General features: G+C 41.0%; 1 long non-coding RNA gene across 1 annotated transcript in view; it reads left to right on the top strand.

Annotated features, from left to right (window-relative positions):
- The first annotated feature begins 1,428 nt into the window (after positions 1-1,428).
- Positions 1,429-24,235, top strand: part of LOC121092753 — a 65,842-nt gene continuing 43,035 nt past the window's right edge. Inside the window, exons 1-6 of the long non-coding RNA XR_005829372.1 lie at positions 1,429-1,655; positions 3,184-3,880; positions 5,275-5,486; positions 5,584-5,744; positions 6,426-6,520; positions 22,259-22,342. This is a non-coding gene — a long non-coding RNA (uncharacterized LOC121092753). The remainder of the gene's footprint in view (positions 1,656-3,183; positions 3,881-5,274; positions 5,487-5,583; positions 5,745-6,425; positions 6,521-22,258; positions 22,343-24,235) is intronic.

The raw sequence follows: 24,235 nt of genomic DNA, 5'->3' as shown, positions 1-24,235 counted from the left end.
GAAGTTAGCTCTCACAGTACTACATTTGTAAAAACAACCATGCTTTTAAAATATATACACAGACAAGAACATGTGCCAAGAACTAGTGCTGGTGTGGTCTTACAAATCACTTTACAGGAATATTTTTAAAACATTGCTTTATTTAAAAGTGAGCGAATTTCATTCCCTCCAGTCAATTAAATATCTAATTTCAACTCAAGTAGATAATAACCAAAGTATTTTTATATAAATGAATGAACAGTTAGAAAACTGTTAAACACACAGCCCTCAAGCATGAAAAATATATTCTTTTAACTGTTTTATTCTTTTATCGCTAATTTACTACAGAGATTTTGCACTTACATCATTTTAGTTTGTGGCACTGGGGGAAAGAAATCTTATTTCAAAAAGACTGATTCAGATTGAAATTCTCAAGGATCCCTGTGCCACCTGCACTAATCCAGCAACTGCATTATGTGTGTGGTGAACAGTGCTGATAGACAGTCGTGATTTTTCCACAACAGCTGTTTTGAGAAAGAAGCCTCTGAAAACTTCCAGTGACCCAGTCCCTATAACAAAGCACATGCAAAATGTCAAAAAACATGTTGAATTCATAAAAAGACACAGTGCCTGTACAAAGGTGCAATGCCTGAGATTTGAGGGATTAATGATAATCTTCTACCCTTTCTAGGTGCCTGTACAAAGCCAGACAGTATCAAGTGATTTAAAGGAGCCCCTGTATCATTTACTGCCATTGTCAGACGCTCTGCGATCGATGAACGTCTTGATTGTTGATTCCACCTCCACAGTGGTTCTGCTAACTGGGATGTGATCCGCGCCATCTGCCTCGTGATCTATCACACAACAATGTAGTGAAAAAAGAGATCACGTGATGCAAACATCCCATGTTTTGTGTCTGAAAATAAGTTGAGAAAAATTTAGGTCAGGGTATATGGGACAGAAAACACACTGTGTGCCAAGATACACCATACATGTTGTTTATGTGTGTGTATACATATGTATAATTCATGCTTTTATCCTTAAACATCAACAAAACTTTGTTATCAACAACAAAGCAAGCTATGCTTCAGTAAAAGTTTCAAAATTGGCTCAGTTGGAACAGACTTTTGCAGGTCTTTAAACAGTTGCTGTTTTTATTATGTGTCCAAAAGTATTCATAAGTAATATACGATGGATCAGAATTTATTGACGTTCAGCTGCCTGCATACCATGTTATCTCGGAACCTCATAATCTCCAAACAGGCAAGCAAACATATTTTCCTCTCACTAATGTGTTCTTCCTTCTCCAATAGCCCCTCGTACTCCTTCATTTTTTTACCTCAATCTCTATGGTGAGCTTGGTGATCGGTTCATTGACTTTCTTCTCCCACCACCTTTGGCGTCTTGAAAAAAAATCCAACAGTCAGTTTTGTTTTCTTTTCTAGTGCCTATAGATGCTACCTGGCTGTTCTCGGTTCTCATTCTGCCCGGGCACAGTTGCTTGTTCTGCCACATTCTGGGAATTGGCAGGCTTCTGCTTTACATGAGATACCCACGAGAGATGTCCCAAATGCAGATGGCATCTAACTGTCTGGGGGATGTCACTCAAAAGGTTAGATGTCTTGGTGAGGCTGCCGAGTAGATGTATTCTTCATTCTATTGTGCAAAACGACGAGGTGAGTTTGGTTCACAGTCGTTAGTTAGTTAGTTAGTTACACACTAATAATACCTCTGAAACTTGATCAGAGATGAAAGAAACCATTTCCTTCAGAGAGCTGGAAAAGTGGTTTCCCATGCCGTGTGCTTTATGATACACACAGAAGTCTTTGTGGTTCATGTTGTTTATCCTTCATACTGTACAGAATTAGCTACATGCCTTAAAATGAGAGAATGTGTCACTTCTGACATGACTCTTCTTTTCTTTTTCTCCCACCGAGCGCCCCCCCCCCCCCCCCCCCGCCTTTTAAAATACCTGCTGTTCTTTTAGAAGCCTGCTACGAATAAAGATACATGTGCTTATTCTGCTCAATTCCTGGCTCATAAAGTATCATACACTGTTATCTTTTCAGATTATCAGAATGGAATCCAGATTGGAAAATACTTTATTTCTTAATCTTACCAGGATTTGGCTTGAATTTCCTTGAAAATAAGCTGAGTTTGCTTTGCTTTCTAATCTTAGACCATTTTTTTCATACAAAAGCAAAAGGTGCCAGTGGCACGGCTACCTCATGTGATGAAACACAGATTTCTCTTCTACTTATTTTATTTCTCACATTCATCATTCATATTTAATGCCACAGGCATTTGACTTCTTAATTCCCTATATTGAATTGAAGAGGCATGCACAGCATACGCTCCAGTTTAATGACTTGTAATTCTTCTTCATTGATGACATACTTTTCCACCTGAAAAACTTGGGGTACAAAACTTTCACGTCTGCAATGTAGTCAGAATCCTTAACAAGTTGGTGATGGTTGAAGAGCTTAATGCCTGGGAAGTGTAAGGTGCTAACCTTAAATGCCTCTTGGTTTGAGAGAATGTTGGCCTAAGGGGTTTTCTGTCAAGATTATATATATACATTTTTTTTTTCTTCTGTAGTTGAGCCTCAGCTGTTGACTTTTCTCCTGTTGACTCTAGAATGTGCCTCTTTGCTTTGTCATTCTCCCTGTGTGAGCCAAATTTCAAGCAATACACAACTCTCCTACCCTAAGCTAATTAGCATTAATCTACTGAATAGGTTTGCCAATAATATTTTCAACAAAAAGATTTCATGGACTTCATCAGGACTAGCAGATCGTATGAATGATAAATTACTGTATCTGATGTCAGTATTTTGAACTAAGATATGATGGTCTCGTCATTACCCTGACCCTTCCTATTTATTTGCATCTCATAGGAGTGTTGCAATTAGGGTTAGTTTGTAAAAACTTAAGATTTTGGAATAAAATATTCTGCAGAACGATGAAGCATTTAAGGCCGTTATAATAACACTGCACCTTTCCAGGTTTTCAGAACACTTTAGAAACATTTACCAACCCTCATAGCCCTGAAGCCTGGGTAGTCTTATCTTTTATTGATTTCCCAGATGGGTAGACTGAGACATTGAGGAGTTATGGTTTGCTAACTGTGAACACTCTGATAGCCAAATGCAATGTCTGCAGGAAAACAAAAAGTGACACTGAATTTCCCCTCTAACTATTACAGAGAAACCTTCTGGAAAGTTTCTCTCTGACACCTTCAGGATAACAGAGGAAAAGAGCACAGAGAGACATGAAGTTGCCTGGTTATTCAGGGAGAGCACGCCTGGATGAAAACAGGAGAATACGGAGGTGTTTCACAATTCAACTCTGCTCCATAGTAGAGGAGGAGTATCTTTTCATTCAAAACTTTCTCAAAGCATGTCCTTCATGGAAATAGGTGGAGTGTGGATGGATGGGGAGAAGATTTTCAGAAGAGGAGGGCTAGGGAGGAGAACGGGTCCAGTTTGGTTCCCTGTGTAGGCTTGAAGCTAGGCACTAGCTGATGAGAGCTGTGAAGAGTGAATGTACAGCTTTTTGAACAGTGTTAAAACCTCTGCTGTCTTAGTAGTGTGTTTATTGGGCTCCTCTTTCTCTCCTGGTGTGAGATCCTGTGAAACAATTTACTGCCTGGCGGTGACCTCTCTGTATATGGCTGCTTCGTGTCTGTGACTCCAGCACAGCCAAACCACAGCTGTCCTGCTGTGAAAAGGCTTTATTTGTTTTCAGGTGCGTAGTGAAGAGGAGGAGAGGTGGATGTTTTCCAGGTACTGGTATTTTTCAATGTAACGTTAATTTTTCAGGAAGCTCCAAGAAGTGAAAGAAGCTCTACTTGAGTGAGTGTGGTGGTCATGAGAAAATGAGAATTTTTCTGTTGATGAATGGTGATTCAACCTTAGTTTTCATAATAGCCTTGAAGTTTTCCTTTGGACTGTATCCTAAAATATTAAAAAACCCAACAAAACTATATAAGTTGCAAAAGATCTTTGAACATCTCAGTACAGAAGTACTTATGTCTGGGAGGGTTTCGGGGATCATGTAGCTCATGTCCCAAGGCAGGAGCAGCTCTACATAAAATGCACTTCAGTTGTCAGGTGTTTTTTTTCCCTTGTAAATTTTCTGTTATTTTATAACTTCCCAACAGTTCTGCTCCCCGCACCAAAGATCTTAATATATTTAGTGTTCTGATTTCTCTTTAGTAGTTAGAAATGTCTCAGAAAGTGGTTATTAATAAATCATTAAAGGTTTGCATCTCATTTAATTTTCTTGCTGCTCTACTACTCTGGATTTTCAACCATAGTACAAAGTCATTCTGAAAATATAAAGACAACTTTTTTTACAGTGATGTTGAATCTAAATGATGAGGACAAACCTAGAGATTTGTTCTTTACCTGTAATACTTTTTATTATTCAAGTTATTTGCTTAGATAAAAGATTTCTTAGCCTGATCTTGTTTTATCTGGCATCTAGGAAGAAGAAATAATCGTGTATGCAGGGCTTTACAAACTGCATTTCTTTAAGAGAACATGGAGTCACTTCACCAATAGGGCTTTCTAGGGAATAGGGAATAGCAAGGTTGAATATAACGCTTGATAACTACAGATATTTTCAGTAGCACCAAAGGAGGTATGGGAAGTGATGAAAAAACTTATGAAAGGTAAACGGACTATAACTCATACTAAGTATCTCCCCTTGTGCAGAAGCTCTTTTTAAATTACTCAGATAAATGAGCTCATTTATGGAATATTTTGTACTGCATGAACTTATATGGGCACCTGTCATGTATATATATTTTTAATACTGAACTCATATAGATGGCTTAAAGTCCCCCTTGCCCTTTAGTAAATTTAAATCTCCCACAAAGCTGCTGAACAGTAGTCATAAAGAAACATTTATGGTTCAACATAATTTCCCTTCATTTCTTTTTCTCTTTCTTTAAAAAAAAAAAAGGCAGTTTAAAAGTAATAAAGCACTTCCTTCTGTAAATCTTTGATCTTTTTTCTTCCTAAGGGAAGATTAATTTGTAAATATGCTAATGGATTTGTATAATATGAAACCTTCATAAGAAAAACTACATTAGTTCATATGAATGAACACATCTATCTTATTCAATTTATAAACTAATGGCTGAGAGCATCAACACTGCATTCTGCTCGGTCTCATGTCCAAAATCACTGGTTGTATTTCTAAGACAACATAGAATTTTATAAAAAAATTGTTAAATATGGCTAATTTTGTTGCTCCTGACTTACTTTTTTTTCCTTTTTCTTTCCTTTAGTTGCAGTAGTGAGATGTGCTGCTGTTCCAGCCAGATGAATACCCTGCTCTGAAGAAATTAAATGTGATGGTTGTTGTAGTATGTGGGCGTAAGGTACCCAGCCGCATGCCCTCCTAATGAATCTCGTTGGCTTACAGCAAGGAGCTGAGCATGTCAGCACAGTGATCACTCAGGTGGACAGCCCCAGAAGCTGCAGGACCAAGGCTGCCATGGTAGCTAAGTGTTCATCCGGGTTGCTCACATGAGCTGAGAAGTTGACCCTAGCCAGCACCTTGCTAAGGATAATGCTGCTGCTGCTTTTCCTTCCAGCTACAAGGCTTGGAGGACTTGGATCCCACCAGTGTCTCTCTAGTTGCCCAACCACTGTGGCTGCAGTGGGGGAAAAACACATCTCTCCCCATGGCAGGAGCAGAAGGGATGGGATATGGGCAAGGTCAAGGTCTTCATGGGGCAGATTCACCCCAGTGGAGGTACAGTGAAAAGTGGTTCACTGGAACTTGCTTTTATTTATTTACTTATTTATGTCCTGGGTGCCTTCAGGCATTGCAGAGTTCCCCCCCTTCCCTTTTGTTCCCCAGGCCTGCAGCTCACCTCCTTCCTTATTTTTTCCTTTCTTTGATTTATTCTGATGTTTAGCTGAGAAGCCAGGGAGGGCCTGGAAGTGAGGCTATGGAACCTCTACCACATTTTCTCCAGAGAGAGATGGGAGTGGTGATGGAGAGGACACGGAGAGGATGGGTAGAGCCTACTGTGTCTACCTCTTTCTTTCTACCAGTGTCTCTTTGAGGTTTAATTTTCCCCATACTTTTTCTCTCCTGGTTTCTCTTCTCCTCTTTCCTTTCCTCAACCAAATGATATTAAGAGAAACTTGGCACTGTGTTAAATCAAGCGGATCTAAAAACCAGAGTCTGTGTGTTGCTCTGGCAGGGCTGTGCTGTGTGATTGTACAGTCACCCTCTGGCACACGAGCCTGCAGGGGAACACCGCTCTTAGCCATGGGTTCATCTCTCTGCCTCTCCACAAGGAAGGAAGCCACGTGTTTTGGTTTTATTCCCTTAAATATAACAGTATATCTTTTCACAAAAAGTGTGTGGGGAGGATTTAAATAGATTTTGAAGTTAGCCCTAATTCTGATCCAATTTTGCCTGCAGAATGAAGCTTAGCGCTGGAGGACTCTTAAGCGCTGACCCTGAACCTCTAAGCTTTCTACAGCTATTTTTTAGCATTGTAGGCCTGGTTTATTAAGGTAAAGATAGATATCTTGAACTTCAAGCCAGCATAGTCAATGAAGGACTTGTTTGATGTGCTTGCGTACGCAGTGCTGAGGAGGCGCGTCATTAGCGGCTTCAGTGGTGATGTTTTCCCAAGGGCTGACAGATTTGTGTCCAGCTCTATCGCACGGCTTTCATCCTGCTAGCCATAAACAAAAGGTGAGCATTTCTCCAGGCACGGACCTTACCAAGATGCCTACCCACCCTCGCCCGACTGCTTCGCTCGTTTGATGCTATCGTGCTCTGGATAAGAATAGAATCGTAATGTGTACCTTCAGGCTGGAGAAGAGGGAGCACGAGGAGGCGATCCACAGCTGATTTCTAATGGGGGTGGGTGGGAAGGAAGTGTCAAAAGCTGCTCAGAATAGATGAATATTATAAAGAGGCCTGAAAAGATCAGAAATAAGAGAGATTCAGATCTCTCTCTCTCTTTTTTCTTTTTTTTTTTTTTCTTTTCCTCTCCAGGAAATTCTTTCCAGTGCTTCTCAATAATAGTGGGGATAGAGGGCGAGCAGAGCAAAACTGGTGGGAGAGACATAGCGGTTGTAATGAACAGAGCTTCAGACATGAGCTTGCAATGTGATATAGTCTGTTCTCTTTTTAAAAGAAAAGGCTGGGGGTGGAGGGAGGTTTAGGCTTTTCTCTAGCAAAGTTTTCTTCTTAACAGTCAAAAATAATAGAAAGTAGACATAGAAGAGATCTGTTAATTGATCTTGTCCATATCTTGCCCAACACAGGGTTATTCCCTGCAGCATATTTACTAGTGCTGAGTTCAGCTTTGTTTTTAAAACCTCCGCAGTGACAGTCTCCCCAGGGAAGTGGTGAAAGCCTGACTCTACAGCCACTACATCTCCCTGTCGATCTGCTTTGCAGAGGGAAACTCTCACAACAAGGAAATATTTTCTGACGTTCAGCCTACCTCCCCCCCCACCGCTTTTTTTTTAATTCTGTCTTATTAATTCTATTTATACTCTTCCGTATCGTGCACAATAATGTCCTTCCAGGAGCACACCATGAGTTAGCTTGTAACACCAAAAAGCTGAATTCTTGAGAAAGAAGAGCTTTGCCTCACGTTGATATTCTCTCAACCAAAGTACGTGCATGATTTAACTACCTGACCCACCGCTGGCCCATAGATGGTTGTTAAAGAACTACTTTGACTGCAGGTAGAAGTTTAGAGCTGGCTACCTGCATTTTCTCTGCCTCTAAATTTGAGATATTTTGCATGAAACAGATACCAGAAATCAGTAGTATGAATCCTTAGGATTTTTGAAATTTATTTTCTGATCTGGATCCTTTTTCTTGCTTCACATTATCAACAGATGCCTGTCTGAAAAGCTTGTCCTTTTTCATTGCCTTTTCTTCCTTTCCTAATCTTAGCACTAGATTGTGATTTGGTCAGGGTCCTATTTAAATAGTTTTGGGGTTGCCAACATGGTGTGTTCTGATATTCAGATCTCATAATCCAATTTTGAAATTAAAGAGCTTGGGGCAAAAACACTCGCACAACTGAAACGCATGTTTTTGAGCACTGAGCCAGTGTTTTCTTAAAAAAAATATACCAAATCTCCTCTTTCTCTTCCCAATTAATATAACAAACATCATGCACAAAATCTTCCTTTTTAATTTGTGCCCTATATGAACACTAAGGACAGCAGAAATTTAAGCTGGAATACCATTTCAGGCGAGGTATCTGAAATTCCAACTGAATGCAAAAAATATGCAGAACAGCAACTGATTTATTGTGCCTCATTTGCTGTCTTAACAGAATGATGTTCTATGTGTTCCCAAAAATAAAAGCAACAGCAAGGAAAAAATAAGTCACACACACACACCCTTCCCCCAGGTTTTACTCCCCTCTGCCCAAGTCATTATTTTAAGTTTCTCGGTATTAAATCTAAAGGTTCATCAACTCACATCTTTACAGCTCTGTCTTTCTGTATACAGGACCCTGTCTGCCTGTTTCCTCTATTGCACTATTTTGTTTGTACTACTGTAATCATTTTGCTGGCCCAGATCTGTGTGGGTGTGCTGGCAGCTTTACAACAAAGTTACATGGGAACTGAGTTAAGGTTGAATATTTATTAGAAGAAGCCATCTGGCGTCAGGCTGTCTGTAGAGGGGGGGTTATTTCTTTAGTAGTCTCTCCTTTTTCTTTCTAGCTCTTCCTCCCTCTCCCTCCGTTTCTCATTTATGTGCCACATATATGTGAAAAGTGGAACACACATCTTGACATATTGATTTGATTCTTGATATTTATAGCAATTAACCCTGCTCATGTGATTATCCTTGTCCCCTCGCTCCATACCTCTCTTTCCCCCTGGTGGGGGATGTTTGGGGCTGATTCCCGCGCTGGCAGCCCCACGGGTGCTGCAGGGCTCCCGCTCGTGCTGCTTCCCATAGGCTCTGGGCAGCTATAGCTTTGCTTAAACATCCCTCTTCTGCTTCTTCTACACTTTCCCTCCTCCAGCTCTTGAGCTCATAAAAGTGTGCTGCACTCCGAAAACTCCCGACTCACCATATTAAACAAACTAGCCAGCAGAAGGGTGTCCGTGCTATTTCACCATTTGTATGACATAGCCAGGCTTCAAAGTGCAGCACTAAATTGCCAAAAGATGTTTACTTTACTTGTTTAAGAGCTCCTCGTAATTCAATTGTTCTCTCTCCTGCAGTAGAAACACACATGCATCCTGAGAGCCGTGCTCTTGTGAGCTCCCACTAGTTATTTACCCACGGGGTTTCCTCCGTTGTTTTTTGCAGAGTGGTTGACTTTTTTTGTGTGTTTTTTTTTGTTTTTTTTTTTGTTTTTTTTCCAGGGGCTTATGGCTCAAGGTAATTTGTTTTTTCTGGGGTGCTCAACTGTAAAGACCTTGAAAGATACAGCTGTCTGGCTGCTTTTTGTTTTTCTTTCCCAATGATAGACATTTAATGGTTTTTCCAAAAGAATTTTTTTCCTTTTTTTTTTTTTCCCAAACACACATGAAGTTGGACATCCAAAATTGATGGTCACCTTGGAAAACCTTGACCTATTTTTTTTCTAGCAGCCCAGGGAAGCTGATGTAGTCTAGCTGGCAACCCTTTCCCACCGTTCCTGACTTTTGTAAGTTAATATTCCGACCTTGCAGCCTTGCGTAACCTCCTTATTCGTCGGTGTGGTGGTTTTGGTGGTGATGCCAGGTGGGAGAAGGGGAGCGCTGGGCAGCAGAGATTCTTTCCGCTGACAGAAACAGTGAGTCACCGCTGTCCTGTGATTATTCCCTGGCCTTTTTGTAAAAGACTGCCTGCAGGGATGAAAGGAAAGTCCTTTCTCCATGACCTATGCTGGGGGTTAGCAGCCGACCAAGCTCCAGCAAAGCATAAACATGTGGGCTGATTTTGAGCAGCATAAAGCAGGGAACAAGGGCTAGGAGCCATGGTGTATTGAAGGACACAAACTGGCAGAGATGGTTCCTAGCTTCAGCCTCTCACTACTTTTCCAGCAGCTGCTGCCCCATGATACCACTGGCTGGATGATTGGCAGCATGTTATCACCTCCCCCAGGTAGTGTCTCTTGGCTTGTCACGTCTTTCTGTAGGTTTAATCCGGGAAAGAAAAAAATAAGGATTTTTCCATGCAGTGTGCTAGGGTGGTTGAATAACCGTGTTGCTTGTGGGAAAGGGATGGGGAGTGGACCAAGGAGGTGGCCTGATGTGGGAGCAATGCAAGAAGGTTGCTGTGAGGTGTGGGCGAAAAAGGAGGCTGGAAAGAGTAGCTGCTGAGCTGACCTTCCTCTTTTCTAATGTTAAATGAAAGAGGTTGCTCACGTAACTAGCCCACAGTTATTCTTCCATCCATAGTGCATGAAGAGCAAGGCAAGTCCTCTGGTGAGCACCAGTGATCTTAGCCTCTGATGCTCTAGCAAAATGAGAGAGGAAGAAGGTGAATCACTCGGGCTCTGTTTTACATGCCCTATGCACAATGAAGTGAGCCAGCCCTGGATCTGAAGTTTACCAAGACTTTTGTTGCCCAGCAGACTGGAAGAGTTGTTTAAGTCACTGGGCAAGAGATGTTGACTTTATTACTGCTCTTATTCTGTTTGTCCTTTGGCAGGATGCTTAAGTCACCTTGTCTCACTTGTAAAAGCGTAACAATAATTACCTTCTCCTAGAAGTATTGCAAATCAAAGACCACTGTTGGTAGTAAAATAGTCTGAGATGCTTAGAAAAAAATGTTGTGCCAAGGTGTATAGCTTAGTCTCCTTTGTCAGCCCCAGATGTCTGGCAGCTATGCTATTCCACTGATACAAAATATTTTATGTATAAAAGAACAGGCTGAACTGTTAGTTACTAGTTTGAACAAAATAATAAAAGAAGTTTTGATTTCAGTTTTGCTTTAAAGCTTGTTGCACTTATCAGCTTTCCAAGCTCTCTGGACAGGCAGTGTAGGTATTAATCTCCAGTGAAGTATGCCAGCACTCGCCCCAGGTTGGTGTTACACAGGCCAGACCAGATAACACCGGAGCAAGGACGGTCATGGGGCAGCAGCTTCTGTCAAGGACGAGAAACCAGCCATGAGCCAGGATGAGCAGTCAGGATGGAGCAGGACATGGGAGAACATTGGTCCCAGATTGAGTAGGTTAAGCAGTGAGTACTGTCACCAATTAGAATAACCATAAAAAGCCAGACATTCCTTGCTGAAATAACTCATACCAGATCCTGAGCACTGCGTTACCTTTCAGCAGAGCTCGGAGAGGGAGCCGTGGTCTCTGCAACATATCAATCTGATCTGGAAAAAGGGACAGAGAAAGCTTGTTCCCATCTCCTTTCCTAGACCACTCCATCTCATTAGTGTTACTCCTTGTGATGGCCCTTCTGAGGCTCTTTCTCCACCTCTAAACCCTACTCAGCTTTTCAGAAATACCTTTTCTGGTGTGTCGTCGTCCCCCCCCCCCCCCCCCCCCCCCCCTTTCTGTTAGCACAGATGCTCCCAGACTATAACTCTTCTGGCTGATTTGGGGGTGACTCATGAAGCTGGCAGCTGGCAGCTTCATCTTCTAGATCTCCCGTCCTATTAAAATACAAAATTTGGCCCACTGTACTCCAGACATGGATTTGGGAACTCCTCCAGAGCAGAGGTAAGGGGAGCTAGAAATGCAAACCAAGAAAGCAGGACCACCTGAGGTCCTCTACCTGTCTCCTTGGAGAAGCTTCCTTAGTCCTTTGCTTGAAAAAAATTACACTCGGGGAAAAACCAGAGCTGCTAACCTACCTAACGTGTAGGCACGAGGTAAGGGAGCCTGTGTTTCAATGTGTGCGTTCAAGCTGGCAAGTAGCTTGTTTTTCAGTACCAGAAGTGAGTAAATACTTTAGATTTGCCCATTCTCATCTTTCCGGGTAGTCATTTAAAAAGTTTCAGTTCAGCATTTTTATTTTTTTTTTTGTATTTGACAGTTGTGATTAAATTTACCTGTAGCCAAATTTATTACACGAGTTTTTAAACATACACATATAAAAGTGCTGGCGTGTACTTGAATGAAAAATACAAGTTAAATAATGATAACAAAGTAAAATACAGGCTTCAAAATAATATGAATCCAAGCACTGTGATTTATCTTGGAAGAGGAGATGAGTATCTGAATTGTAGTAGGAACACGTGGCTCCTGTGGTTGAGCAAACTCATCCTCCCAGCCCAACAGTTATTCAGAGAAAGAGCCAAGTGACACAATTTAAGTAACAGCTATGCTAAAATCCTCATTGGTTTAGTATTTTTGCAAAAGGAGCATGAAGAAATGACAAAAATGCAGGGTTTTTGAATTTTTAAGTATGAAGTGCATCGATACCAAATCCAGTATATACAGTATCCATATTCTGTTCTGGTGAATATTTTTTTACAGCAGTGAAGCATCCTTAGGACCCTAAAATTAAGCTTTTCAGACATCAGTGAGGACATGACCATTCACTCATTCTGCAGGCTTCTGCAACACAACTGTCTTTGAATATTTTTTTTTTTTGGGGGGAAAGTGTCTTGTGTAATTTTTATTTTTTTTTTTTAGTCTCTATCAACTGCTTTAAAATTTAGTCGCTGTTCACAATAGCCACCTCTCTAACCCACGGCTTCAGGATGCAAGCAGGGGAAAAAAGCACTGCGCATCAGGGGTGCGCTTGTGCTACCCGGTGTGGCTGCTCACACGTGTGTGCACACACACACAGGGTCTCTCTTCCTTCTTTGTGGCAATGAACAGGGGATGCTTTTATTTGGGAGAGGGGTTTATTAGGTGTTTTCCAGTATTGCCAAAACAGGCGTGCTTCAGATAAGATACTTGCATTAGAGGGATTTATGCTGCTTCCCCAGTTACTCGGAGAAACCCAGCTGCTCGAATCTGTCTGCACCAGGACCCAGATACTTACAAAATAGCATGTGGTTTTAAACCCCAAACTCTTCTCTCTTCTGCTCGCTTAGTAAAAAAAAATATTTTTTATTGTTGATTCTTGACTTTTTCTTTTCAGACACAATTCCTCTAGGCTATTTTTATTTCAACAAAAAGGGGGGTGGGGTGGGGATAGGCTCAGCTAGTTATTCTGTGGCTTTTTGGTGAGGAATTAAGAAATATTCTAACAGTTTAATAATGATAATCTCCAAATAGTTCATAACGGCATTAAGGGTAATTAATGACATTTGAACAGTAAGAGAACTTAATCCTTAGGGAAATGTGATATCCACAATTTTATTTACATCTACAGTTGTTTCAAAGCTAAAGGGGGGGGGGGGAATATTCTGTTTTTAAAATGGTTTCATACTTGCACTGTTTCAGATTTTATCTTAATTTATTATAAGCAAATAAAAATAATAGTTTTTGCTAATAATAAAAAACTGCATTCCATATTAGATCCAGTATCAGGTTAAAAATAAAGAGGAACTCTCATGTTTCCTGTGGGATTAAAATTTTCTGAAAATTATAAATCACCAGTGATACTGTGGTTTAGAAAGAAGGATAACTTCTTCTAAAAGACCCACATATTTACATTTAAAAAATATTTTTCAGAGCCTTTAGAGCCATTAAAAGAACTTAAATAATTTTGATGATAAATTCTATGTACTGTAGCTTTTATGTTTTAGTAGCACTTTTTATTTTTTCTTCACATAGCTGACCTCGCTAAACTTTTGAAAAATGCTGTTACATCCTTTTACGTTTTCACAATTTTACAATGAGGGGAAAAATAACTCCTATGATAGTTTTCAAGATAATACTTGAACTAGCCTGATTCAGATGTTTAGGTTTTGAAAATCAACAGAAGGAAAAGGGTTTAGTTGACCTTGGGTTTTGAGAATAAATAGGATAACACCTGATTCAAGACAGGAAGCTTTAGCTGGGGTAAATATACAGAGCAAACCAGAGTGTGTCAATCCAGTTTAGCATTTGAATGCAGCCTCTGCTCTTTTGGTTATGCTCTTGAGCCTGTTTCTACTTTTGGCTTTTACATTCCACAGAACTTCTGTAAAATCAGCAGGGACAGTGCTAATAAATTTATAATGTTGTTTTGTATTTCTGAACATAGTACCTCAGTAATTAAGTGAAATATTTATGATGAATATAAAACAATGCAAATTCATTTGTTTGCCTGAAAGCTAGCTTGTTATTTATTTAGATTTATCTTTGAATGATTCTTTAAATTGAATCATGGTATGAATGAGAGTGATATTTAAAGCAGAGAAAATTTGCTGTAGTGTATTGATGCATTACGCTGTATTATCTAGTGTTAAAGCTATGCAGAGAATGATTAAAAAACCCCAGAAAACAAAAAAACCAACTTTGACCTAACAAGCATTCTTCAGTTGTGTGGTGTGTTTTTTTTTTTTTTTTTTTTTTTTTTTTTTTTTTCTGGTAGAAATTCCACAAGCTAAATAATTTCCCAACAGCTGAAGCCTTTAATAAACCTTACGCTTAATCATAGTTGGATGTATATATGCAAACTGGATCTTGAATTATAGGACAGGTAGGAGTAGGATCACCATAATGTGAGTTAATTTTTGTCTTAGCTGGCTGTATTTTGCTTCATGGGCTACTACTTCCAGTAGTTTTTTGTCATTTAATGTTTTCAATCCTCTAGCCAATTCTAATCCAATGAATGTAGTGACCTATGAAAGGAAATGTCTATGCAAAGTGTCCCTGTGTTGATGACTATGAACTAAATTGTTTACTTCAGCTGGACTTTTTTCTCCTTCCCTCAGTAAAAATTATTTTCCAAAAATAACTTCCTTGACAAATGTATTAAATTTGTTGCTCTCCTCATCTTTGTTTGACAGTCATCATGTTTATGTCATGCCTAAGGAATGGTTATCTTAATGTAAAAAGCAGCAAATATATTTTAGTTTAAAAAGGATATTTTATTTCGAGGCTATTAAATGATAGTGTTGCATATCCACTAACAACAGTAGCTATATATAGTATTTTATGTAAATCTTGGATGGACTGCTAATGGTAAAAATATCTTGAGACTCATAGGTAGGAAGACTTTTAAGTTTTTAGAAACATTTAGCAGTGTATGGTATGCACATATTTTCTGTTTCTTGTTTGATCTTGGTTTTGCCAAAACAGCTCTGAGCAATCAATGTTGACCATCTCTTAGGTGAGTTGACAAAGTACGGCTTCCATAAGGTTCTATCTTACTGCTGAGTCTACAGCCAATACCTGGTTGCTTGGTGAAAATACAGCCATTATTTGGAAGCTTTATTTGGTGAAGCGTGCCATTCCTAAGCCTGATCATCCTCTTATGTTTATTTTATAAGCATACAAATAGATTTAAAAATAGCTTTTCTTCATTGTTACATGAAGGGCTCTAGGTTGCTGTGTTCAGACTGAGAGCAGGGTTTCTGGAGATTAGTACTACAGCAGAGTTTCTGCTGTATGGTCTTACGTTGTCACCAAATGTGCTGCCCCTGGAGCACAGGTACTGTGATACATGAGCAGCTGGGGACACAGGGACGAGCTGTGTGTGACAGCGCTGAGCTGCAACGCGTGCAGCCCAAGGTGAAGGTAGGCACCTGTAAGGATTTGCAGGTTGGCATTTCTGTTTTTGTTGGCTTCCCAATAACTCCAGAGGAGATTAACAGAAGACTAGGGAAAGTGCAGGCCCTCTCTGGGAGGGAACAGATGACCTGGGTGCCTGGGGTATGTAGAAGGCGGAGGTACTCAATGACTTTTTTGCCTTGGTCTTCACCTGCCAGCGCTCCACCCACACCACCCAAGTCACAGAAGGCAAAGGCAGGGACTGAGAGAATGAAGAACTGCCCACGCATAGGAGAAGATCAGGTCTGAGACCATCTAAGGAACCTGAAGGTGCACAGGTCCATGGACCTGATGAGATGCATCCATGGGTTCTGAGGGCACTGGCAGGTGAAGTTGCTAAGCAAATGTCCATCATATTTGAGAAGCTGTGGCAGTCTGGTGGAGTTCCCACCTACTGGAAAAGGAGAAACATGGCCCCCATTTTTAAAAAAGGGAAAAAAGGAAGAACTGAGGACTTACAGGCCAGTTAGTCTCATCTCTGTGCCAGGCCAGATCATGGATCAGATCCTCCTGGAAACTATGCTCATAGAAAGCTAAATAGAAAACTAAAATAGAAAGCTCATAGAAAACTAAAGCACATAGAAAACAGAGAGGTGATTGGTGACAGCCAGCATGGCTTCACTAAGAGCAAATCATGACTGACAGATTTGGTGGCCTTCTAAAACTAGGTTATAGTGTTGGTGGATAAGGGAAGAGCAACTGATGGCATCTACCTGGACTTGTGCAAAGCATTTGACACTGTCCTGCACAACATCCCTGTCTCCAGACTGGAAAGATGTGGGTTTTGGGGGTGGTGGATAAGGAATTGGCTGGATGGTCACACTCAAAGAGTTGTGGTCAATGGCTCAGTGTCCAAGGGGAGACCAGCAATAGGTGGCATTTCTCAGGGGTTGGGACTGTGACTGGTGCTGTTGCCAATCTTTGTTGGTGACATGGCCAGTGGGATTGAAAGCACCCTGAACCAGTTTGCTGATGACACCAAGATGTGTGGTGTGGTTGACACAGTGGAAGGAAGGGATGTAATCCAGAAGGACCTTGACAATCTTGAGAGGTGAGCCCATGCAAACCTTATGAAGTTCTACAAGGCCAAATGCAAGGTCCTGCATGTGGGTTGGGGCAATCCCAAGCACAAATACAGGCTGGGTGGAGAATGGGTAGAGAGCAGCCCTGAGGAGAAGGGCTTGGGGGTGTTGGTGGACAAGAAGCTTAACGTGACCCAGAAATGTGCATTTGCATCCTAGAAAGCCAACCATACCCTGGGCTGGATCTAAAGCAGTGGGGCCAGCAGGGCGAGGGAGAGGATTCTCCCTCTCCACCCTGCTCTTGCGAGACCTGCCCCTGCAGCACTGCGTCCAGCTCTGGGGCCCTTGATGTAAGAAGGACATGGACCTTTTGGAGCGAGCCCAGAGGAAGCCAAGACGGTCAGAGGGCTGGAGCACCTTTCCTGTGGAGACAGGCTGGGAGAGTTGGGGCTGTTCAGACTGGAGAAAAGCAGGCTTCGGGGGGGCCTTAGAGCAGCTCCCAGTACCTGAGGGAGAGCTACAAGAAAGCTGGGGAGGGGCTTAGTACAGGGACATGTCATGACAGGACAAGGGGGAATGGCTTTAAGCTGAAAGAGGGCAGATGCAGGTCAGATATCAGGAAGAACCTCTCCCCGTGAGGGCGGCGAGGCGGTGGGCCAGGCTGCCCAGAGCAGCTGTGGGTGCCCCATCCCTGGCAGTGCTCCAGGCCAGGCTGGATGGGGCTGGGAGCAGCCTGGGCTGGGGGGGGTCCCTGCCCGGGGCCATTAAGGTCCCTTCCAACCCAAACCATTCCATGATTCTATGAATGTTAGCAAGGTGTTACGAGATACCAAGCCAGAGATGTACTGTTCTGGTCAGGAGCTGAAAAAGGAGTTTTGAATGACTCTATTGACAACTTTAAGAAAGTTTTGGACATTTTTTTTCCTTTCTTTTGTCTTTTAGAGAAAAGATACAGCTTAGAATTGACTCCTGTATTTGCTTTTGTCATTGAATGTTTTATTTTTACACTGACGCCTTAATTTTGGTAATTTTTTCTATTAATATATGCATCACACATGGACTAACAATGGCATAAAATATAGCCATTAACTCTAAGATTTAACAGGGTAAATTTGCAATAAATCAACCATGCCTGCTGCTTACTTTCTGGGCTCTTAGAAAACTATTTGAAGCATGCTGTAAACATAGAGGATGGCTCAGTAAGTTTAGTTGGCTTGAGATGTGCTACTGTGTGTATAAGAATGTAAAGAAACTATAAGAATGTTGTTTAGAGTCTTTTGCTGCCACATTGCACTTTGTGGAAAACAATTTGCTTTTGGAAATGCAAATCAGGCACTAGGATTTGATGCTATAGTAGGGCTGTGAAGCCAAAGAGTAGACCTCCAATAGTACAGAAATACTAAGCATGAAGAAAGGGAAAGGAGTGCCGTGCTCGTTTATTACCGCAGAAATCGAACTTGTGTTTATGCCTCAGTTAAAATTCAGCCATGATGGGCAGTCCCTGTCACTCCTCCTGTTCCTATGTCAAAAGGTCCTGCTGGGCTTTCCTTCTTTTCAGAGATTCCCAGAAAGATGTTGAAGCTGTCACCTTCAGTAAGTACGGTGATGCTTCTCTTTTCTTTTCAGCTTCAGTGGCATGAAATTTTCAGCTTTCCTCATTTTTAAAATATTAAAATTTATTTCTCCTGGTGGATTCCCCATGTGGAGAGATTTAAAGAAATATATGAAGCACATTCATAACAAAGAACAAGCAAACATTCCCACTCTCTCAATTACTTTTGATTAAAAAAAAAAAAAAAGTAGTATTTTTGAGCAAATCTCATAATTTGGAGGGCTGCCGCAAGGCTCAGAGCCCCGAGCTGGCAGTGCTGCGGGAGTAACGGGGTGTGCTGTGGAAGGGCATGGCAGGGGGTGTCCTGCAATCGTCTCGATCAGACTTCAAGAAAGGAGGCTAAAAAAATCCTCTTTGAAGGGGTATTTTGGTTGATGTTATATTTCCTGATATTCCCGCATTACATGTAGAGTCAAAAGTGTATTCAAAACTCTCAAAATAGAACTCCAAATACTCAAAATAGGACTCCAGTAGTACAAACAGCATTCAAAGCAGGGTGTGTAGAAACAGCCCGTGCTCAGCTCCTGGCCGTTCCCGTGGTGGTGGGGCTGCGATGGCAGCAAGGCTCCAGCCCATGTTGTCAACCCTTAAAGATGTGCTGCTCCTCTGAGCATCCCAGCCTTGCTCCAGATCGCAAGCTCACTGTGGCATCTGCGGCCACAGCTATGGTTAGACTTCCTAGCCATTTTGTCACTTTAAATAATAATGCTTTTATGTTGGGTTGGAGCAGACGTATTAAGTTTTTAGCCTTGGCTTGCTGATGACATTTTAGAAAAGTAGTTGGAAAAGGCCCATGAGAAGTTGAAAGTGCGTGTACTCTAAGGAAAAAAATAAAATTAAAAATATATTCGTTTACACTAATGATCTGGAACATTATAATCTCAGAAGGGCTTTCACTTTTTTACTGTTGAACCCTGCAGTATGTTTTTAGTAAGGGGATTACTAGCTATGCCCCCTGCCCCTCCCCCCCCAAAAAAAAACCAACCACCACCCCCCCCCCCCAACCAACCAACCAAAACCCAACAAAAACCGCAAAAAGCCCAAACCCACATTAATGTTAGTAGTATAATTGCCCGAGTCCTAGGATGTGTTTCTCTGCTGTGGTTGACAGTGCTGGGGAAATAGCTGGCTAAGTGATTCTTGGGTTTTAAACCACAAAAACCTGATAGTGAGTCCAATATTCACTTTTCAAACTTGGGAGGAACATGATTTTGACCTCGGAAAAGGCACAATGCCTGCACTCCTTAACATCCCCATAGATATTTTTTTCTTTGAGAAGCTCAGTAGGAATACCATGGTATGCCCGTAATATTGATTCCTTTTATCTTTTCTTTTTTTTTTTTCTTTTTTTTTCTTTTCTTTTTTTTTTCCTTGGCGTTTCAGGTCATGGCCTAAACCTGGTAGCCCTCCAGAACAGTCTCTGAGTCTGCCCGTAATAAAATGTAATGTACATGATGGAAAGCAGACCCCAGCTTTGCTCCAATAGATAACAGTACTCTCTACCTTTGTAGAGATGATAATTATTAGGAATTTATGGTACGCAAGGTAACTTTTGGTTAGGAGAAGATGATTTAGGATGACTAGAATGTTTAGTTTTTGGGTGGTTGCTAGGTTTTAATATGTGCATATCTTTATTGGATGCTGTAAAGCTGGCAGTGAGCTTACCTAACTGTGGAGATCAAGTGGGCGCTCTGAAGCGTGAGGATATGGCCCAAACCCGCCAGGGTTTAGAGCGGAGGAATAGAGTATTTTGGGCAGGTTCTTGGAGGTACAAGTAAACTGGGGAAGCATGCAGCAGACTGAAAAAACACTGCTGTGCAAGGAGGCAGGTTCCAAGTGGTATCTTAGTAGCATGCAAACAGGTATTATAATTTTGGAAACGTGCTTGCAGACCACAAGACATAAACCCAATACAAGTGATAGACTACATTTAGGGCAAGTATTGAAGTCATGGTAATAGTGAAGAATGGTAAAGAAGTAAAAATGAGAAAAACTCACAAAAAATTTTTACTTAGAAAGCCAGACAGATATTTTCACTGTTCTTATTGGCTTTCTGAAAGCCACTTGTACTAACAGAGTTTTACCTCCATGTATTTAACTGGCAATCAGATACCATGCCAGTATAAAAAATTTGCTTTGATTATGAAATGAAAATAATTTTTAATGGAAATTGAAGTAATTTAGGTCTCAACCCTGCAAAGAGTTTTATGCTTTTGTTTAATTGGTGTTAATGTCTGTAAGTAGTCCCATGATGAACCCTATTGTTGAAAATGGTACTGCTCAACCTAGGGTACAGCTAAGCATATTAATATGTCTTTGCAGGGTTAAGGCTTGGTTTGAGTTATATAGATTCATTTTCACTAGAGATCTCAAAAAGAGAAGCTTGAATTCAGAGTTAAACATACATTTTGCTTTCACTGTTTTATTGCCTCAGTTATTAAGAAAAAGGGTAGATGTATTAACCTGTTGCTTCATATACTAAGCCATGCACGGTGCTTGCTCCTGTAAGAAAATGTTTTAAATCCTTGTCATTCTGCTGGCTTGATTTCCACCCTCTCATAGCCTGTCATTCACACCAACTGAAGTATTTCCACTATTCCTCAGAGAAAAGCAAAGCCAAAGCAAATTAGTCAGAGTAGCCACCTGCTTGTATAGCTTAGACCATCTTATCAAAGAACAAGAGCACTACAGTGATGGAACACTCGGTTCAAATAGCAAATAACACATATCAAATATTGAGAGGAACAGTGTCTCAGTGTTTTGAGAGAGAGTAATCCTTGCTTATCAGTTGGTTATCATAAAATGGTCAAATATTCTGAATTTAAGATCACACACTGCGTTTGTTGTAACTTAATACTTTTCCCAAATAAAAATAAATGAGGCAGGAAGATGTTTGTCCCATTAGCAATGTGTAAGTGAAAGTCTGCAAACAATTAGGTATCTAGGATACATTAAACTGATTTTAAATTATTAAAATATTAATAAGAGACACTAAAGGGTTGGGTTTTTTCCAGTTAAGAAATTATTTTCTGATTCTGTATTAGTGAAAAATTTGCGTGTGCTGATGCTGAAAAGCCCATGAATTAAATAAATTTCCAGTTTACAAAATAGGATTTACTTTCCTGGAAGAACATATATATTTGATGCACATGTACACACCTGTTTTTATCATCACTTTCAAAATTTTGGATTTGTATTACAGATTTTCTTAAAATTCAGTTTAAGTGACTTCTTTCATAGGAGTTCTGAGATCACAAACACGAGGTTGAGAAGCATTGGGTTAAGGTGTGCGTCCATGTGTATGTATGCGTGCGTTACGCCAGATTAAGAGCAGTGCTTCCCCTGCCTGGTCCCCTATCTGCCTGTCCTCAGTTGTGAACAGAAGGAGATATATTAATGTGTTTACGTTTTAAAAATGCACTCCTTGCCTGTTTTGGTACATGATGAAGGATGGAGAACGCTTTATCTTAAGTGAGAAATAATTTTCATCCTTTTTTCTCAGAATCTCAGCCGCATTTTTACTAACCATCAATGTTGATTATTTTTTAACTACTTTCTTCTCTCTCCTTTCCCCCAACAGCAGCATGTCAACCAAATCCACAGGAGTTATTCAGAATGGACCCTTTCAAATATTAACATACATTAAAAATGAAGAAAAAGCTTCCTTAGTGCCTGGCCTGCTTTTACAAAACTGGTGTAAGCCAGTGCCATGAGGAGGTTTGAAGAGGTCAACACCTTCTAGTCATCTTCCTGTGCTGACTATTGTCCCACTGTGACCTTTCTGATGGACCTCCCTCAGGTCTCCTCTGTGGTCAAGAAAATAATTTTCCTTACAAAACGTTAGGCCTGCTGCTGCCCTTGCTGCCAAACTGTGAAGGCTTCCTTGGGTTTTCATGGGGGTATTATTGATCCAACATGGTGTTGGATGGTACAGAACAAGAAATGTACATCTCTGTGCTGCAAGAGACTACTGCAACTGAAAGAAGGAGAAATCTTATCCCTTTCCTTTTGTGTTTTTTGCGCTCCAACATAGGTGAAGATGACATAGCTGGTGTCTTCCTCAATTGCAAGCAAAACACTAGTGGAATGAAAAGCACATCTGCCAGTGATGGTCAAGGTAAACCTAACATTGCAAATATTGACAAGAGAGGGGAGACTGTCCTGTATTTGTGGGCAGGTGAAGTCACAGAGACAAAAGTCGCATCACTAGCTTTGCTTAAGGTATTTGGATGAACCTGGCTGAATGAAAGGTGTGATACTCCAGTGGTGAGGACAAATAACCTTTCCTACCACTTCTGGTTGTGCATAGATATTTCTTTTTATGTAGGTAGCTGACTTCATCTCAAGTGTGACTTCATCTGTTATGTTTACTTTTATTTCCTTCCTAGTTGTTACAATGAGAATAATGTGATATATTGTAAGCATGAAGCATGTTAGATCTGGACTACACTCTCCATTAGCTTACTTTAAAATACTGAATCAGGTTTAACAGCTCTGTGCTTTTCTTCTAAGCCTCCAATTCAAGGTGAAAGTCTTGGTTCTTGCACTTCAGGCATTAACAAGAATTCCATAGGCAGTATAGGATAAGTCACCTGAGAAGTGTTTGCCATAGTGGCCATTGTTTTCCATGGTTTCTGCAACCACGAAAAAAAATTCAAGAATGTCCTTGTTTTTCAGTTTTTGCTTTCTCAAAGTAGTAAAAATAGTACTCCTTTCATCTACTCCAGAGGGGCATTGCAGACAAACATCTTGAGTCTTGCTGACTACTAAGGTTATTTTTGCATGCAAATAACCATAGTGTGTCTTCAGAGGAAATTTCTGTAAAGGCCTGTGAAAGGGCTTTATCTTATCTGACCACTGCTGTCCTATCACATACTACCCATCTATCCTACTCTACTTTTGCTGGCCACGAAGTACACACAGTGATTTTTTTTTTTTTTTTTTTCAAGTCTGCTTGACCAATGTCAGTTTGTTGGTACTTTTGTGCTAGAAGCTTTCACCAAGGGCTGAGATTAATGCTTGGCAAGGGAAGGTGGAGGATTTGAAGAGCAGTCCCCTGGTGAGATGACTTCCTTGTGTGGAGAGTGAAAATCAGGAATCCATTTTGCAGGAAAGTTACGCTGACTTAAGGAAAAACACGGGGAGAAAAAAAGCAATCATCTCTGGGCAATGAAGATAGGAAGAGAAAGGGAATGAGATGCTTTGAGTGGGAGGGATAAAATGTAAAATATCAGGGTCAGTACCATTAAGTCTTCCAAGACTTTGTTTTTAACTAGGCATATCAAAGGCTGTGTCTTCTCCAGCACAACATGTGCTCCTTCCTTCCCTGACTTGGTATTTAGCCTTTGCTTGTGCTGGTGAATCAGACAGGTCACGCCGGTGCACTGCTCCAGCCTGTCTTGTGCACAGTGTGGCACCAAATTGATGGCTGCTTCTCGCCCTGTGACTCCCAGCTCCTCTGGGCTTTAGCACAGCAAGTTCCCTCTGATCTGAATGCCTTCAGCTGTTGTCCTCCGCGTAGGGGGGCCTCATGTTTGGCAGCCACTGCTGGATCAGGCCCATGCAACTGCTACCACAGCTCATCTTCTCCAGGTTATTGGAGTCTGAGGGTGAAGTCAAAGATCTTTGATCCCGATGAAGCTGCAGCGCATGTGACAAATGCATTGGCAGCTGGAAGGCAGAGGGACCAGGAGAGGTTTCATCAGGAAAGGAGTTGAGCACTGCAGAAGGAAATACTTGCACTGCTGGTTCTGAGAGAAAAACACTCTCAAAAAAAAAAAAAATCCCCAACCAAACCCAATTTTGAGGTTGATTTATATTTCTATTATAGGCTTATCCTGTTAGTTTGTTCTTAGAGAAAAGCTGTTCCCTGAGGTACAATTTATCCTTTTTAGAAACTCTCTTCCCCCAAGAAACTTGCAAGAGTGGAAAGAACAAAAGTTGGGGCTGTGTTTGACTAGCAAAAGCGATGCAGCAGCTGTATTCAAGGCTGCGTGCAACTCTTCTGGGC

The sequence above is a fragment of the Falco naumanni genome, chromosome 8, assembly GCF_017639655.2.
Source record: "Falco naumanni isolate bFalNau1 chromosome 8, bFalNau1.pat, whole genome shotgun sequence".
Taxonomy (NCBI): Eukaryota; Metazoa; Chordata; class Aves; order Falconiformes; family Falconidae; genus Falco; species Falco naumanni.
The sequence above is the reverse complement of the archived record's forward strand: the minus strand, read 5'-3'. Positions and strand labels throughout refer to the sequence as shown.